Source organism: Delphinapterus leucas, chromosome 8, assembly GCF_059928025.1.
Source record: "Delphinapterus leucas isolate spDelLeu-1000000601 "Yukka" chromosome 8, BTC_Dleu_Yukka2, whole genome shotgun sequence".
In the NCBI taxonomy this organism is placed as follows: domain Eukaryota; kingdom Metazoa; phylum Chordata; class Mammalia; order Artiodactyla; family Monodontidae; genus Delphinapterus; species Delphinapterus leucas.
This window is the reverse complement of record NC_143136.1, coordinates 59,031,828-59,050,277: the sequence shown is the minus strand read 5'-3', so window position 1 is coordinate 59,050,277 and position 18,450 is coordinate 59,031,828. Positions and strand designations below refer to the sequence as shown.

Genomic DNA, 18,450 nt, shown 5'->3' with positions numbered 1-18,450 from the left:
TAGGGTAGAGAAAGTCAGCAGTGGCTGGACTGAAAGGCGCTGGAGGGCACTGGTGGTGCCTGTGTAGGCATCTGCTCCGAGTGGTGTGGCAGACCAGGTAAGGGGGCTCAGCAAGGACCACATGCTTAGATCAAGGCTCCCTGGGGTTCAGCGCGTGCTCCCTAAGGGGCCTCTCATTTCCAAACTGGCCAGGCGCTCCCTCCACACCCCCTCCCCGTTCTGACAATACTAGAGAACAAATAGGCATTTGCCAAGTGGCCTAAGGGATTACATGCCCTTGCCCGGCTCCGAGGATTCAATGTTGCCCCTGGAATCGCTGCCCAGGAACAGGATGCATTCTCTCAGCCTGCTTGGAGGCAGCCCAGCGCTGAACCTGGCTCCAGTCCAATCCAGTGCGGGAGCCAGGAGAAAGTACGTGGCAATGGGCGGTGGGTGCTCCCTACTTCCTAGCACTGACTCAGCTGAGGCTGGAGGTGGGAAAGGGGAGGGTTGGTCAAAGGCAGATTTAAAATAGGAATAGGCAGACAACACGGGGAGAAGTCATTTGAGAAGAATGATGGATTTCTCAGAGTCTGCTGGAGACAAAATTGGAAGAGAGTTAAAAGTTGTTTTTACCGTCTCCTATAGAATATAAGCGACCCTCATAATTTTAGTTGAATGACAAAAACTAGCTACGTGCTAACTGGAAAGAGCGTGGTCTCTGGAGTTCCCTAATCTGGTCCAAGTCCCTTCCTTGTCAGGAGAAGAGCACAATTCCTATTTACCTAGAAATGATGCATTGGCAGGGAGGGTTCATGGATTCATGTTGAAGTCTAGGAAAAGGAAAGTTAGTGAACAATAATTTGTTCTTGCCTTCTCTATCATAAGGCAAGAAAGATGGAGCTCTGTTCTCCATGACTGGTAGAGTCTTAAAACAAAAATATTTGTAGAGCAAATGCAGGTTAGGATAACCAGCTACCCTTGTCTGAGGACTGTGTTCCCTGAGAACAGCCAACTCCCTCTGTTCTTATTCTACACCCACCAATCTGCCTTCTGATCTGCAATCTGGTTTCCTGAGTGGACTTGCTTTAGAGCATCCTGTATACATAACTAGCTCCCGTTTTCAAACAAAGCCTTTCTTCTATTGCATTATTTTTCATATTGGAGTCTTCAATCATATTCTTAGAGGTCCAGGAATTCTTTAGAATAATTTTAAAATTTTGTGTTTTCATTTTAAAGATAATATAAAAATTTTAACACAAGCATCACCTGGATTGCCACCTTTTCATAGAATAATGCCAATGTTCAGACTAGATTTGCATTTCTGACTGTTTTGATCAAGTGATCACATAAAGTCTCATGATGTAAGTACGAATACAATGTTTCTCAAAGTGGGATATATTCAAGAGTCTACAAGTTCTCAAGTTTGAGAAATATTTCCTATTTTAAATAATCTGACAAGCTGGTCTATACGTCCGTTTCTTATAAGTTGGGCTATATGAATTAATCCTTTCCAGCCTAATCACCCTGAGTGAAGGGGCCCGGTAGTTATTTGATGTGTAAGGCTGAGGATCACATCTGTGGTATCTGTACCAGTATACTACCAGTCAGTGAAGCAACCAGCCAGATGATCTCCTCCTGAAAAGCTCTACTCTCTTCTATGTGATAGATGGATTGTAATTGGTTAATCAGACAAACCCATCTTAGATTTGAAATAGAAGACTTTCTGATCCACGGTAAATCCCTTAATCTCTGCTCTCAATTTTGTAAACTACAGGTGATACTAGCACCACCACTACTACCAACAACAGGGATCTTGTGCTAATAATTTCACACTTTCTGCCGTGCCGGGTCTGTCTGGCCCTGCTCCTGACACAGTACACTAAGGGGCTTACAATTTGCCAAGAGACCAGTGAGATAGGGAGGCATGAGAAGGAATATTTTGGGAGTCATCCCTGAGGTCTGAAGACTAGCTCTGGTGGAACTGTGATAAGTGTCTTTAGGCAAATAGCACATCTCAGAGACACCTTAGAGTCTGGGTGGGAGTAGCAATAAGTCTATTTTGGAGGCAAGTGACAAAGGACTCATTGGCTCTTGTAACTGGAAGTGCAGAGGTGGACCAGGCTTCAGGATCAGCACTGCCCTCAGGACCATTTCTTTCTGCCGCTCTGCCCTGCCACCCACAGTTTGACTCTCCTCATGGGCATAGGACGTCTGCCATGTGCTTCCTCATTTGGACATGCTTCTGTTCAGCATTCCAAGCAAGAATTGTAAGGTTCACCCTGATTAGAGTCCTCCTTGACATCTGTCTTCTCCAACGTTCACATCCAATCTGTCAGAAAATGGTTCTACCTTCAAATTTTATCCAACATCTAACACCTCTCACCATCTCTGCTGCTACTACCCTATTGCCAATCATCAACATTTCACCTGCATTACTGGAGTCATCTCCTAACTGGTCCTCCCTGCTTCTGCTCCTGTCCCTCCTACCGCAGCCTGAACGATACTTTAAAAATATAAGTCAGATCATGTCACGGCTCAGAATCTTCCAATTGATTCCCATCTCACTGGAGTAAAAGCCAATGGCCTTGCAATGCCCTGTAAGGACATGATCTGACTCCCCTGTAACCTCTGACCTCAGCCTCTGCCACCTCCCTCCCTTTCGTACACCACTCCAGGCACACTGGCCTCCTGTTTCTGTTAACAGGCCAGGTGTGCTCAGCTTCTGACCGGGGACTTTGTACTGGCTGTCCCCTCTGCTTGGGACAGTCTTCTTCTGGAGAACCACATGGCCCACCTAAGTCATGTTGTCAGTGAGGCCTGCCCAGGACACGCCTTTGAAAACTGTAATGCCCACAGACCCTCTGCATTCACAATCCTTCTACACTGCTTGTATTTGTCTATAGCACTGCTCACCTAGTGTATTTATTGATTTGTTGACTGTTTACTCCCAGCTAGAATGTAAGGGGTTTGTATCTATTTGTATTATTGATGTATCTCCAGACCCTAGAACAGTATTTAGTTCATAGCAGATGCTCAAAAATTTGTTGAATGAATGAATGAACAAATTGGACTGGCTTGGATACCCACTCTTCTTCTGAACTCTTAGCTGGGGAATGCCTAAGTCCTTAAAGCTAAGAGTACAACCTACCAAGGTTGGACCAAGCTGGGTGTCTCCAGAACCTGGAATTTAGATTATGCTCTAAGAAAGAATCTAGCACAAATCAACAGATAATCAGTGAGGTTAACAGCACCTATGATGCTTATTTAACATGATTATCCTTGGGTCCCACCATAAACTTACAGATCAAAATTCTGAGCGGCAGGGGTCACAAATCTGCTTTTCTTTTTGGTGTATTCATTTGTCTCTTTTAATCAGCAGCCTGCAGCTGATTCTTTCATTAACTAAAACAGAATAGCCTGGGTGGTACGCGTAAGTGCTTGGCAGGAGCAACCCAGGTGTACTGTAAGACATACCTGGAGTATGGCAAAGAAAATTGAGATATGATACATGGCATTGACCTATCAGAAAAAAGAACGTATAAACAGAAGAAGGAAGATGTAATATCATGTCATCTGCAAATAGTGACATTTTTATTTCTTCCTTTCCAATTTGGGTTTTGTTTTGTTTTGTTTGCCTAATTGCTCTGGCTAGGACTTCCAGTACTATGTTGACTAAAAAGTGGCAAGAGTGGACACACTTGTCTTGTTCCTGATCTTAGAGGAGAAGCTTTCAGCTTTTCACCATGAAGTATGATGTTAGCTGTGGGCCTGTCATATATGGCCTTTACTATGTTGAGGTACATTCCCTCTATACCCACTATGTTGAGAGTTTTTATCATAAACGATGTTGAAATTTGTCAAATGCTTTCCTTCAATGGGATGATCATATGATTTCTATCCTTCATTGTGTTAATGTGGTGTATCACATTGACTGATTTGTGGATCCCTGGAATAAATCCTCCTTTATCATGGCGTATGATCCTTTTAATGTATTATTGAATTCAGTTTGCTAATATTTTGTTGAGGATTTTTGCATCTATGTTCATCAAGTATATTGGCCGGTAATTTTCCTTTCTTGTGGCATCCTTAATCCTGGTTTTGGTATCAGGGTAATGCTGGCCTCGGAAGATGAGCTTGGAAGAGTTCCTCCTCTTCTATTTTTGAAAGAATTTGAGAAGGATTGGTATTAATTCTTTGAATGCTTGGTAGAATTCAGCAATGAAGCTGTCCAGTCTTGGACTTTTGTTGGTTGGGAGAATTTTGATTACTCCTTACCAGTAATTGGTCTGTTCAGACTTTTTATTTCATCAAGGTTCAGTCTTAGCAGGTTGTATGTTTCTGGGAATTTACCCATTTCTTCTAGGCTGTCCAATTTGTTAGTGTATAATTGTTCATAGTAGTCTCTTATGATCCTTTGCATTTCTGTGGCACCAGTTTAACGTCTCCTCTTTCATTTATGATTTTATTTATTTGAGTCCTCTCTCTTTTTTTCTTGGTGAGTCTAGCTAAAGGTTTGTCAACATTGTTTATCTTTTCAAAGAACCAGGTCTTAGTTTCATTGATCTTTTCTACTTTATTTTTTCCTTTTTTTTTTTTAGTCTCTTATTTATTTTCACTCTAATCTTACTTTCTTCCTACTACTAGCTTTGGGCTTCATTTGTTCTCCTTATTCTAGTTCTTTGAGGTGTAAAATTAGGTTGTTTATTTGAGACTTTTATTGTTTCTTGAGGTAGGTATTTATTGCTATGAACTTCCCTCTTAGAACTATTTTTGCTGCATCCTATAGATTTTGATATGTTACATTCCTAATTTTCATTGGTCTCAGGGATTTTAAAATTATTCTTTAGATTTCTTCTTTGATCCATTTGTTGTTCAGTAGCATGGTGCTTAATCTCCACATATCTGTGAATTATCCAGTTTTCTTCATAAAATCAATTTCTAGTTTTATACCATTGTGGTCAGAAAAGATGCTTGATATGATTTCAATCCTCTTAAATTTATTGACTTATTCTGTGACCTAACATATTTTCTATCTTGAAAAATAGATAGAGAAGAATGTATATGCACATGAGAAGAATATATTCTGTTGCTTTTGGATGGAATGTTCTGTAAATATCTGTTAAGTCCATTTGGTCTAACATGTCATTTAAGACCAATGTTGCCTTATTGATTTTTTGTCTGGATGATCTATCCATTGATTTAAGTGGGTTATTAAAGTTCCCTACTATTATTGTATTGCTATCTATTTCTCCTTTTAGATTTGTTAACATTTGCTATATATATTTAGGTTCTCCTATGCTGGTGCATAAATATTTACAAGTGTTATAAATTCTTGTTGGATTTACTCTTTTATCATTAGGTAATGCCCTTCTTTTTCTTTTAGTCTTTGTTTTAAAGTCTATTTTGTCTGATATAAGTATAGCGACTCCAGCTTTCTTTTGGTTTCCATTTGCACAGACTATTCCATCCCTTCATTTTCAGTCTGTGTGTCCTTACATCTAAAGTGAGTCTTTTGTAGACAGCATATAGGTCTTTTTTTTTTTTTTTTTTTTTTTTTTTGCCGTACGTGGGCCTCTCACTGTTGTGGCCTCTCCCGTTGCGGAGCACAGGCTCCAGAAGCGCAGGCTCAGCGACCATGGCTCACGGACCCAGCCACTCCGCGGCACGTGGGATCCTTCCGGACTGGGGCACAAACCCGTGTTCCCTGCATTGGCAGGCAGACTCTCAACCACTGCGCCACCAGGGAAGCCCTCAGTCTTTTTTTTTTAATCCATTCAGCCACTCTATGTCTTTTGATTGGAGAATATAGTCCAGTTATATAGATATTTAAAGTAATTACTGATAGGTATGTGCTTATTGCCATTTTGTTAATTGTTTTCTGGCTGTTTTTGTAGTCCCTATCTGTTCCTCTCTTCTCTTGCTCTCTTCCTTTGTCGTTTGATGACTTGCTTTAGTGGTATGCCTATATTCCGTTCTCTTTCTCTTTTGCGTATTTACTATAGGTTTTTGCTTTGTGGTTACCATGTGGCTTACATATAACAACTTACATCTATAACAGTATATTTTACGTTGATAACAACTTAAGTTTTCTGCCATCCCCATTTATAAGAATGCCAGTTATAGTGGATTATGGGCCACCCTACTCTTAATCTTAATCAATTACATCTGCAATGAATGACTCTATTTCCAAATAAGATCACATTCCAAGGTACAAGGAGCTAGAACTTCAACATAAGGATTTGGAGGGGACACAATTCAACCCATAAGACCATCCACTTCTCTCATGTGATTCTGAGATCACCAAACAACTTTCTGGTTCCCCAGGTACACAGGATTTAGCAGTGAGGGTCCTGGAGAACAAATAGGAGTCTCCTGATCACTGGAGATGAATTTCCCCATTGCGAACTGGCATTCTGTTCAAAAGACTTCAGTGAGTCTGGCTAGCATGAATCAGTCCCTGAGAACCTCATCATTCTAGTTGCATTGACAATGTGAGTTTTGGGGACTACACAACTGTGATTACCTCTCATTAGGCCTGTTTGCAGAACTGGTTGGCTTCTCTCTCTGATATTATTGTGTTCTCTCTATATCTACAAGAGGGAGCTCCATCTCAGGATTTAGAAAAACAGCTCGTGAAGCCAGGAGATATGCCTAGTGCATATCCCTTACAAGCCCTATTTCCAAGCAATCTCCACACCAAACCTAAGGTTCCAGGCCTAACATCCTCAAAAATGAAGAACATCACACTGTGTGCCCTCATTTAAAAGGGGTTAGAGGTACCTGAGTTGCAGGCAGGTATTCCCAGATATTTTGCCAAAGATGGTCCATCCTTCCCTGGCCACATCTTCCGTGAACAACAGGCATTTTGAAAAGGGGTAAACTTCTGAGAGCTAGTCCTGCAGATCAGGGTAAATACATTTATCAACCCAGGAAAATACCCATCTGTCTTTACTATGCTCTCTGGCAGGATAGCCTCCAATACCTTTTTTATCTGGGAAGCTCCACCAAGAAGGAAGGTCTTGACTTCAACTTAAATATTCTTGCTTGCCATATCCTTTTCTGGTACCATCAAATATCTTTCAAGTGCTGTGTCCCTGGAAAGAATACAGGACTTAAATGGAGGTTCTCAGAAGCCCAGATATTGTCACAAACTAGGAAAACTGTTTTCTTATATTAGCTTAGACATTTTATCAATTAACTTCCTTGTTCTAGCCGTAGAAAAGGATATAATAAAAATGGCCTTAAAATGGCTCAGTCATGGTTGGTTAACTATATAACATGAACTCTGTGGGTCATTGGCACTAACCCTGAGCTTGAGAGTTTTAGATCCAGGCCAGGTTTCTTTAAAACTCAAGCCACACATCCAAAACTTGAGTGCAAGGAGATTTCCAAACCCTGGTGGTTGACCCAGAAATTTAATCCAACAAAATTTTAATATAGTAGGAGCCCTCTTAATGAAACAATGCTTAACTAACTAACTGGATTAACCTTCACTCTCTATCCCTCTCTAACCCCCACTGATGCCAGGCGCACTGAATGCTAGGTGACTACTCTTTAAAACAGTATTTTTCAAATTGTAGGTCTTCATATCAATTTACTGGGTTGAAATAAATTCACTGGGTCATGACTAACATTTCTTAAATGAAACGTTACAGAACAGTTGAATTGCATGCTTAGAATCAGTTATTTATTCTAAAATGTGTTTATGTCTATTACATAAAATAATGAAATGAGTGCAAAAGAAAAAAACTCAAAACAGATAAAGTGGACATGAAAAATGATATAAAAATGAAGTTGAATGATTTCTGAAAAGACTCTATAAAGGCAGGTCACTAAAAAATAAATAATAAAAATTGATGTCAAATTAGTTGTGAGCTAGAAAACGGTAAAAGATGAAGAAAAAAATTGTAAAGCCTAAAAAACTCCCCACTTATAATTGTTTTACAAGTGTCTTTATTTTCTCTCTCCACTATAGAAAAACAGAGGCTGGAAATCCTGAACACAATGACTCAACAGTGGGACTAGGGCTTCCCTGGTGTCACAGTGGTTAAGAATCTGCCTGCCAATTCAGGGGACATGGGTTCGAGCCCTGGCCGGGGAAGATCCCACATGCTGCAGAGCAACTAAGCCCATGGGCCACAACTACTGAGCCTGCGCTCTAGAGTCCATGAGCCACAACTACTCAGCCTGTGCTCCAGAGCCTGTGAGCCACAACTACTGAAGCCCGTGCGCCTAGAGCCCACGTTCCGCAACAAGAGAAGCCACTGCAACGAAAAGCCTGCGCACCACAATGAAGATTAGCCCCCGCTCACTGCAACTAGAGAAAGCCCACACACAGCAGCAAGGACCCAAGGCACCCAAAAATAAATAAATAAATTTATTTATTTATTAAAAAAAAAAAAGTGGGGGCTTCCCTGGTGGCGCAGTGGTTGAGAGTCTGCCTGCCGATGCAGGGGACACGGGTTCGTGCCCCGGTCCGGGAAGATCCCACATGCCGCGGAGCGGCTGGGCCCGTGAGCCATGGCCACTGAGCCTGTGCGTCTGGAGCCTGTGCTCCGCAACGGGAGAGGCCACAACAGTGAGAGGCCCGCATACCGCAAAAAAAAAACACAAAAAAACAAAAACAAAAAAAGTGGAACTAACGCAAGACAAAACTATGAGTAAGTTTAATCAGAGGACCCACAGTGAGCCCAACACCTAAAGACTGGGGAATGAATGTATACACTTTAAGTAAAAATAAAAAGTTTAAGGTTTAAGGTGTTTTCTAAGCCTCAATCATATCTAATAAAAGGACTTATATATTTTTAAATTTTGGCCAGTCCTTGGAATATGGTGGAATAGGACTTGACCATTATAAACTCACTGCCCCTATCAAGTAAGGAATCACAAAGCATGCCCTTAATGTATCAGAGAATATAAGAAAACATAATTAGGGCAAAGTATGCAAAAAATAATAGTTTCACATCAGGAAGGACTACCCACTTATAAGCTAAAGATTTGTAATCGGCCCAGATAACTAGTTTTCTATGAAGCTTTTCCTGTCTCCTCCTTCTCACTGTGCTCTTGCCCCACTACAACGGGCTACTCCTTCGTGTCCCACTGGCTGCTGTAAGTTTGCCTACTCATGGACGTATCAAAGCTCCTGTGATAATTCTCTATAACATCATTATTTATATATGCATGTCCATCAATGAGACCCTAACCTCCTGGAAGATAAGGACAAGGTCTTGACCGGTATTCCCAGCATCAGCACAGGGTGTGGCATTTGGTACATGCTTAGTAAATTTTTGTTGAATGAAAGAATAACTGTGCAAATAAATCAAGCTGTTGTCCTCATTTTCAATAAAAACAGAAGGTAACTCTGTTTGAAGTAAATCGCAAATTTGAAATTAAAAAAAAAAAGTGTTTTCCAACAGCATTTGCTCACTCACTTCATGTCTCTGTGTCCCATTTTGGTAGTTCTCGCAATATTTCAAAATTTTCCATTTTTATTATATTTGTCATGGTGATCTGTGATCAGTGATTTTTGATGTTACTACCACAAAAGACTATGATCACTGAAGGCTCAGATGATGGTTAGCATTTTTTTAGCAATAAAGCATTTTTAACTAAAAAAAAAAAAAAAGTTATAGTAATACAAGCAGAACGGCACTGGTGCATCTCTGAGCCAAAAAAGAAAATCACTGGAAAGGTCAAAATTCACTAGACTGCTACAGCTTGGGTGAAATAACCATTAAGACCACTTTGCCTTGACTCTGGATTTAATATGAACCCTTCTATGATTTTCATTCCCTGCCTTGGATCTTGATCCTTCAAAGGAAGTGCCTAAATAGGCAAGACAAGTATTCTGGTCACTGAAAAGGAGATGTCTTTATACTTCAAACTAATCAGTTGATTTTCTAGCACGAATCAGAAAAGATTCACTAGTCTGAAAAAGAAGAAAAGAAAACTATTGATTTATTCTCAGGATTTTTTTCCCCTCCATCTCTAAGTATCCAAAATATGATCATTTTTATAACCTAAATTATATAAAGTACTTTTCCTAAGTAACACAGTAATACATACTCTGAAAAGCATGGAAAGGACTAAAAAGTATAAAGCAGGAGAAAAAGAACCACTCATAATTCTACTCCAGCAGGGCATCAACTCTATACTTTGTCATGTTCACTTCCAATTGTCTTTTTTACAGTTTTCTTTATATAACTGAAATTACTATAATGATACCTTTTATGAACAAGATAATGAACAAGATAACTTCATCTATTAAGTTTTTTCTATTTACCCTGCCCCATGAAGAGCTTTCCTTTTTCATAACTTCAAATTTTCTAGAAAAATCTCTCTCTAGGTATCAGATAAATTCTATGAATTATTCAATCCACATGTATTGAACACAAGCTATGTGAAATGTATCAAATTGGTGTCAGAGTATACATAGAAATGACATTATGTTTAAAGAACTTAAAAAGCAGGTTGAGGAAACAATCCACCTATATGTACACAAAGAAAACATGTCAAGCAACCCCCTGCTTAATGGATTAGGTGGCAAAATAATGGGGTGCATAAAAGGGGATACCCAGGGTAGCTTAGGAGAAAGGGGGCTCATGGCTCTGACAGATAAGACTAGATAAACTCTACATGAATCATTTCATTGAATCCTCCAGTCAACCTGGTAAGGTGAGTATTATTATTATCTCCATTTCACAGTGGTGGAAACTGCAGTGTAGGGAGATTAAGTAATTTGCCTCAAAGCATAGGGCTAGTTAGTGGTGGAGATGAGATTCAATCAAAGTCTTTCTCCAGAGCTGGACTCAGCACTGCCTTCTATGAAGTGTCCAAAAGCCCAGGGGAGTCAAAGAATAAGGGGAGACATCCAATTAAGTGTTAGCAGAAACGAAAGTATGAGCTTGTTACCTGGGGTCGGGAAGAGACAGTAATAGGCAAGAAAGGAAAACAAATGCAATAAACATGACTATTCAACGATAGGCTTCCTAGGAGATCACCACGGGCAGGACAGGAAGGAAGACAAGGTGTCTGGACCATTCTTCAAAGATGCTCAGCACTTCGGTCCTACTGGAAGACGGCTTCCCAGGGGACCTCCTGGCTTTTTGATTTCGGACACACTGCCTCGCTTTCACCCCCACCACTCGGTGTAAGTTTGGGGAGAGGGGTTCCTGGAACAAAGACATTCTTCTTCATGGATGCACACTCCGGCTCACATACCTCGGTACATGTTCGCATTCACACACCTTAACCTGGAAGTTTCCCCCGCACTTCTTCTGACAGTTTCCCACATGAGGACCACAGAAATGCAGACCTCACTCTCAGATATGGGAGCCCCTTGGAGAGGGGCTGGTTGGGGAATCGGAGGAGTCACACTGAACCCCGGGCCATCGGGCTCCCGCCATTCAGACGAGCACCTGAAGCTAGGTGCGCTCTTGGCCAATGCCTTCTACAGAAAGCACCGCGCGGCCACACTCCAGCCTCACACCCGCGTTCGGTCACTAGTGCAGCTGAACCGGCCTCAAGGGCTGCGGGCCCTCCGCCAGCCGCCCCTCCTTCCGCGGCTTCGACGCTGACTTCCGCTCCCTTCCCCGGGCCGCGACGCCCCAGCTGTGCCCCAGGCCGCCCGGGGACGTCCGGAAAACAGGAGTTGGCGCTCCCCTCGACGTACGCAAGCGATCACCAGCCACCTCGTACGACTTCCGCGGGCCCGACCAGAATTCCGGGGGCCCAGGCGGGAGGGCGTGGCCAGGAACCCCCGCCCCGAGCCCCGCCCCCCCGTGGCTCGCGTTCCCTCCCCCCAACTCCGCTCCGCCTCCACCTCTCCCCTCCCCTTCCGGCTCTCCCTCTTTCCCAGCACCCACACTCTTCCCACTCTTACTCCCTTCCTCTCCCTTCCTACCCTCCCTTCCCTCTCTCTTTGCCATGTCCCCTCCCCCTCCTTCTCTTCCCTCCTTCCTTCTTCCCTCCCCCGCGCCCTGCAGGGAACGGGGCACCGGGCGGAGGTGAAGACCCCTTTCCTCCCCAGGGAGCTAGAAGCCGTGACACTTGAGGCCCTGGCCGCGCTGGCCGCCTGTGTCTCGGCGCTTCTGGACCCGGAATCGTTAAACACTGAGCCAGTGACACCCGCCAAACGGGTTAAAGGCGAGCAAAGGTGTTTCGAGGAGGCTCTTTCGGTAAATCAAGTTTTCACGCGAATGGCTCCTCCCTTAGGGTCAGGGAAGTAAGAGGCAACATTGCAGCTCCTTACAGAAAATGTTTGGACGCTCTCGGCCCTGAGGCATGGTGGAGAGTGGGAAAGATTTTAGGTGAAGGAGCAAAAGGCCCAGGTCATGCCCAGCTCACCTGTGTCCTGGGCCTCTTCGAGGGGGTTTGAGCCCCTTGACGTCCCTGCAGGTGCCCTCCAGGCCCTCAAGGTGCTAGAACCATCGTCAGTGCCTTCCCCTGGTGATCCTCAAGGCTTCACTAGAAAACAGTATTTCAGATTGGGGGAGGGGATTACAACCCCAAATCCTAGGAATTTAGAGCCAACAGTCTGATGTGACCAAAAAACAAAGTGATGTGCTCAAGGGAAAAAAAAAATTAGAAATACAGGAAGTTCACCAGATCTGAAGTAAAAAGATTGACTTAAGCCCTGGCATTGCCTCAGGCTAGTTTTAGGCCTCGAATGAGTTACTGAAGCTCTTTGAGACCATTTCTTCATCTATAAAATGGAATAATAATCCCTACCCTCAAGGTTGTTGTGAGGAGAAACTGAGGTAATGTATGTGATGATGTAAACTATAAAATTCCATACAAATGTAAGCTATTATATCTTCTGAGATTTATGGCCCAATCTAAGGAGAAAAGAAAACAGGATAGCTTAACCCCAACTTCCAGCAAGACCACAGTGAAAGCCATATTTCCCAACACTGTTTTAGCAATACCCTGGAGGAGACTCCAGGGACCTGTGGGACTGTCACAAAATTCTTGCAAAATTGTCTTTAACTGGGATACTTGTATTTCACCATCATTTTTTAAAAGCTTACCATGTGAGAAGAGGGAATGTTATGAATCAAAGATTGGGTGTCAAGATAGTGAGGATTAGGAAACATTCAGTTAAGCCAAATAAACCCCGTTGTTTCTTTGTTGTTTTACTACAGAATTCCTCAGAGTCTTTGGTATGTTATGCTCCAGAAAACAAAACAAAACAAAACATTATTACTAATAGTTGTGCTAATGTTGATGGGATCCAAGTGTTTGCAGCTTGGCATCTTTGTCAGCCTTAAGCCTTTACCCAGAAATACCCCCATCTTCCTGACAGTGGGCAGTAACCAAAGCAGAGAGTCGTGCAGTGCAGAATCACGGGAACAGACTCTAGGGGCCACCACCTCATATAGTGAGCTCCTACCATAGTGCCCCGAGATGGTTTTATAGGCCCGACGTGCCTGCCTCCACCCTGCAGACCCCTGACGCATTCAACAACCTTCACCCTCACTCTTCTCAGTCACCTCGCCTTTCACCCTCTTGGACCTCAGGAACCCTAATGTTTGTCAATGGTGAACAGACATGTGCCCGTTTGTGTTAGAAGGGCTTGCTGCCAGTGTCTTCTTATTTAGAGAAAACTGCCTCCATGAAGAGAGCCCGGTTTCTCCTCTAGGCCCTTGTGCATTCCGCTCCTGTTCCCAGCCAGGCCATGGTGGATTTTTCCTCATTGAGAGGGGAGACCCCACCTAGCCATTGGCTGAGGTCACTGACCTCATTGTCATGAGAGACTTGTGGCTCCATAGATATTGTTGGTCAGGATGAGGCTAACGTGGGCATTATGTTTTACTAAAAGAAAAATAGTAAATAAATCATAATCCATATGGTTTGTGGATAAAGCAAAATCATGAGGGTTGTTCACAAATGGCTGTAGTTGAGGGAGCATGCATCCAGTGAATAACTCACCTGGCATCAAGGAGTGCCCCGAGGGTATGAGGGAGGCTGGGCATGGGAGTGGGGGACTGAGACGGGTGAGAGAAAGGGGAGGGAATCCTGTGTGTCCAGCCTGAGCCAGTGGGCCTTCCCTCACAGCATCACACCTCCACACTCTTCCCTGAGCGGAGCTTCAGCTGCACTGTAACACTAATAGTGAGAAAAGCCTGACAGTTCTTGACGAGAAAACTCACTGGGGTTTTCAGCAGGAGGGCAGGAGTTTTCATGACACTGTATCCCACAGACAGAGCAGAAGGTACCTTTGGGTATTTGACTTCACGTGCTCAGAGGAGAGGGCCACGACTGTCACTCTGCAGTAATAAATTGCCAAATTAATTATCTACTAATGTCTCCTAAAAACTATCACTCTATTTCACTGTAACCTATTTATCAATAAAGACCTTCCCCCTCCCCAAAACAAGTCATTCAGTAATTCGATATTTTCTCCAAGAAAATATCTCCAAATTGTCAGCAGTCTCCCGTGTGTCCTAATTATTGTGTCTAACTGTGTTGGTTCCATTTCTTTTTTCCACAAAATGGATCCCTCAGCATTGGCTGATCGTAGTTATCATTTTTTAATGTTCAACTCTGATGGATTCACAAAGAGTTTCCCCAAAGCCGCACGCCATTTGAGCCAAATGCATCATCGTGAGATGAGTGTGAATTAATTCCGTCTCAGCCATTTGTGAACACCTCAGAGGAGAAAATGTCAGCAGCACATGACTGTGATTGAAATAGTTATGAATTCAAATTCAGCTATACTCCTTCTAAGGATTATAACTGCATGCTGTTAACCACCTATTACCTTTACATTTCATAGTTTGTACATAGTTTAATTTTTCTACCATAATTCTTGGCCTACCAATTATGGGTAAGATAACACCAAAGGAACCAGAGATTTACTCAATAATAATAATAATTACAAAAACAATAATAGCTAACAGTTAGGGCTTCCCTGGTGGCGCAGTGGTTGAGAGTCCGCCTGCCGATGCGGGGGACACGGGTTCGTGCCCCGGTCCGGGAAGATCCCACATGCCGCGGAGCGGCTGGGCCCGTGAGCCACGGCCGCTGAGTCTGCGCGTCCGGAGCACAACGGGAGAGGCCACAACAGTGAGAGGGCCGCATACAGCAAAAAAAGAAAAAAAAAAAAAAAAAAGCTAGCAGTTAACAAGTACTTACTATAAGCTAGGCCCAGTTCTGAGTGCTTTGTGTATATTATTTAATCCAACAAAGACTCTATGAGATGGTTATTGTTATCCCCATTTTACAGATGAGAAACTGAGGTGCAGAGAGTTTTATTAAGGTTACATAGCTGGGCATCTGCCATGAGTCCATGCCCTTAAAACCGATTGCCCCTACCAGAAGCAGCAGCATCTTCATTATCATAAAAAAATATTTATTGAATACTTATGACAGGCAAGTGAACAGCTTCACATGCATTCTCTCGTTTAATTCTCACACAAACCCCATAAGGAAGTGCGATTATTCCCCATTTTATGGAAGAGAACACTGAGGATTACATAGTTGTGTGCCCAACTACTACGTGCCAGGGTAGGGACAATGACTCTGTCAGACTCTTTACGACTGTGAGAGTTGCCTGTAAGGAAAGGATTCTGATCCTGGCAAAGCAGCAGGCCCTAAATAAAGCCACTAGCATATCAGCAGGGAAATTTAAAATGCCTTGGAACACCCTCTGGAAAAATGGCAGATTCCATAGCTGGAGTAGCTGGAGCTGAAAATACAAAGAGACTGTGGGACACAGAAAGTAAAGTACCGCTTAAAACAAAGCAAAACACAAAAAAGGATGAGGGCATGCCAAAAGGACACAAGAGCAAATCTGAAAGAGCTCCTAATGTCCAAAAGTGGAACAATTTGAGCAACAAAATTAATAATAATATTATTAGATTATAACTCAAAGAAAAAATAAAGATCCATGAGTCCATAGTGGTATAAATAAATGATTGAATTCATTAATAAATGAGTAGAAGAGACGAACTGTCCTTACAGAAGGATTCCAAATTATAAATGTGGAAGGAATGAGGGAAATCAGAAATTACCTTTAAAGCCCCATAGTAGTAATTGCTGTAGGCAGGATCCACTGAGGAATGTGAAAAGTAGTGGGTGAAACTTTAAGGAGAAACAGGATCTTTGTATAGCCTCAACGCATGCACCCAAAGATATTAATTAATTACTGTGGTGTGTTTAACATATACCCACAAAGGTTTGCTACTCCTTACTCCAGAGAAGGAGCTTAATTTCTTTCCCCTTGAGTGTGGGCTGGATTTAGTGACATACTGGTAAGAAGGTTATGGAAAAGAAAATTAGTAACTTTATAGTGGCAAAATCTGGCAGATACCGCCTTAACTAAGTGACCAAGGTTCATATCATCTGTAATATATCATGCTTATATCATGAGCCCCCTGATATGATGTCATGAGAAAGGCACTTCCCCTTTGGGGTCTTCTTCCCAAATATTGATAACCCCAGTCTAGTCATGAGAAAACATCAAACCCAAGCCCAAATTGAAAGACATTCTACAAAACTCCTGACCAATGCTCTTCAAAAGTGTCAAGGTTGTGAAAGACAAGGGAAGTCTGAGAAGCTGTCACAGATTGGAGAAAATTGAGACAGGACAAGTAAATCCTACGTGGTATCCTGGATTTGATTCTAGAACAGAAAAAGTCAGATATTAGCGGGAAAACTGGTGAAATCTGAACAAAGTCTAGTTAATAGTCCCCTGTCAATGCTAGTTTCTCAGTTTTGATAACTGTATCATGATATGTAAGGTATTAACAGTAGGGGAAGTTGGATGAAGGGCTGAAGGGACCCCTATGTGATGGCTTCAGGGAGGGGAGTGCCCAGAGGTTGAGGACTGGGTCGAGGCTGTCGATAATCCCTTGCACCTGTAGGTTGCTTTGTGACTGTTAGTGCTTCTAGATGTTCTCTCCTCAGACTGGAACAACTCACCCAGTTTCAGGATTTTCTCTATTAGCTTTTGAAAGCTTGGAGGAAGATGTATGGAAACAGGTAGCCAGATTATGGAGTACAGAGTGGGCATGGAGACAGCTTGGGTTGATGGCAAAAACTAAGAAAATCAGAATACAGTATGGACTTTAATTAATAATATATCATTATTGGTTCATTAATTGTAACAAATGTGCCATGCTAACAGAAGAGAGTAATAATAAGGGTAGTTGTTGGGGAGGGCGGTGAGGATAATATGGGAACTCTCTGTGCTATTTTCTCAATTTTTCTGGAAAATTAAAACTATTCTCAAAAAATAGAGCCTATTTAAAATGAAAACTTAAAAATTGCCCTGCCTGTGCTCCTAAGGTAAACAGAGCATGAAGATTCACCGAAGGTTCAGCAGAGCTGCCCTGGTTTGGCTCCAAGGACTTGTGACGGTGCCACAGAGAGGATGGGACAAGTGGCAGAAGAACCACAGAGACGATAGATGGACGTGGAGGAGGGGACACAATTAGTCATAAGCAAACAGGGAAAGGAGGGCTGGTGGGAGAGAAAATGAAGGACACCCTGTGCTTCAGGCGATCTGTTTTTACGTGGCTGCCCTGACCCATGATTCATCCCTCTTACCTGCTCCTCTTCCTCTTGCACCTGTTGCCTTTACTAGATACTCCGTTTGCCCCTTCAGATTCCCTCTCCACCCTTTTCCCGCCCTGCTCTGTGCCCCAGGGGACTCCCCGCCTGTGGCCTCTCTGGGCCAGGTCACAGCCCCTCCCCACAGCTCTCACTGGGTTCTGGTGATCGCCTCTCCTCTCGGCCCGTCCAGCCTAGGTGTGGGTGTGCTTCCCCACAGTGGGTAAATCTGGGGTTCGGCACCATTCCTTGCTGGTTTCCTTGAAGTCAGCCCACATCTTGGTAAATCCTCCCTTTATTAAACTCGTCTCAGTGACTCCAATTGAATGCGTCATCTGTTTCCTGCTGAGACCACAGCTGATATGTTTATTGTCTATTGTTTATCCTGCCCTTTAGAACAGAAACTCCACGAGGGCAGAGATTTGGTATGCTTCCTTCACTGCTGTGAAGAAAATATTTGTTGAGTAAATGAGCGAGTGTTCATTTTATCCTTACTGTAATTACTAAGCTGCATGTGGCTACTGAGCCCTTGAAATGCGGCTGGTGCGACTGAAAAACAATTTTAAATTTTATTTAATTCTAACAGCCGCACATGGCTAGTGGCTACAGTGCTGGTCTAAGGAGACTTCCTGAGCTCAAGGCAATTGTCTAACTACTGAGGTCCACTCTGCCCCAATAGGGGTTGAACAAGAGTAACTCAAGGGCCTTGGCCGATTCCTTTGCCCTGGGTAACTGCAGCGCTGGGCTTTCCGGCGTTCTCTCTAGGCTGGCAAACTTGGGAATGTAGGTCTTGCTTTTATATATTTACATTTTTATTTCCTTGCAAACTTTCTGTTCCTTGGATAATAGAGTTATAGTGGCTCAACAAGCCCTTGCAAACTTGCAGCTTACAAAAGAGCTCTGGCCCCTAGCCAA

General features: G+C 43.0%; 1 pseudogene across 1 annotated transcript in view; it reads right to left on the bottom strand.

Moving 5' to 3' along the window:
* The window catches only part of LOC111172877 (oligosaccharyltransferase complex subunit OSTC pseudogene), a 69,530-nt pseudogene that overhangs the window by 25,783 nt on the left and 25,297 nt on the right, over positions 1-18,450 (bottom strand). Inside the window, exons 2-4 of the transcript XR_016394134.1 lie at positions 12,328-12,447; positions 6,965-7,076; positions 3,284-6,878 (exon numbers count right to left, since the gene is read on the bottom strand). The product of XR_016394134.1 is annotated as an oligosaccharyltransferase complex subunit OSTC pseudogene (transcript). The remainder of the gene's footprint in view (positions 1-3,283; positions 6,879-6,964; positions 7,077-12,327; positions 12,448-18,450) is intronic.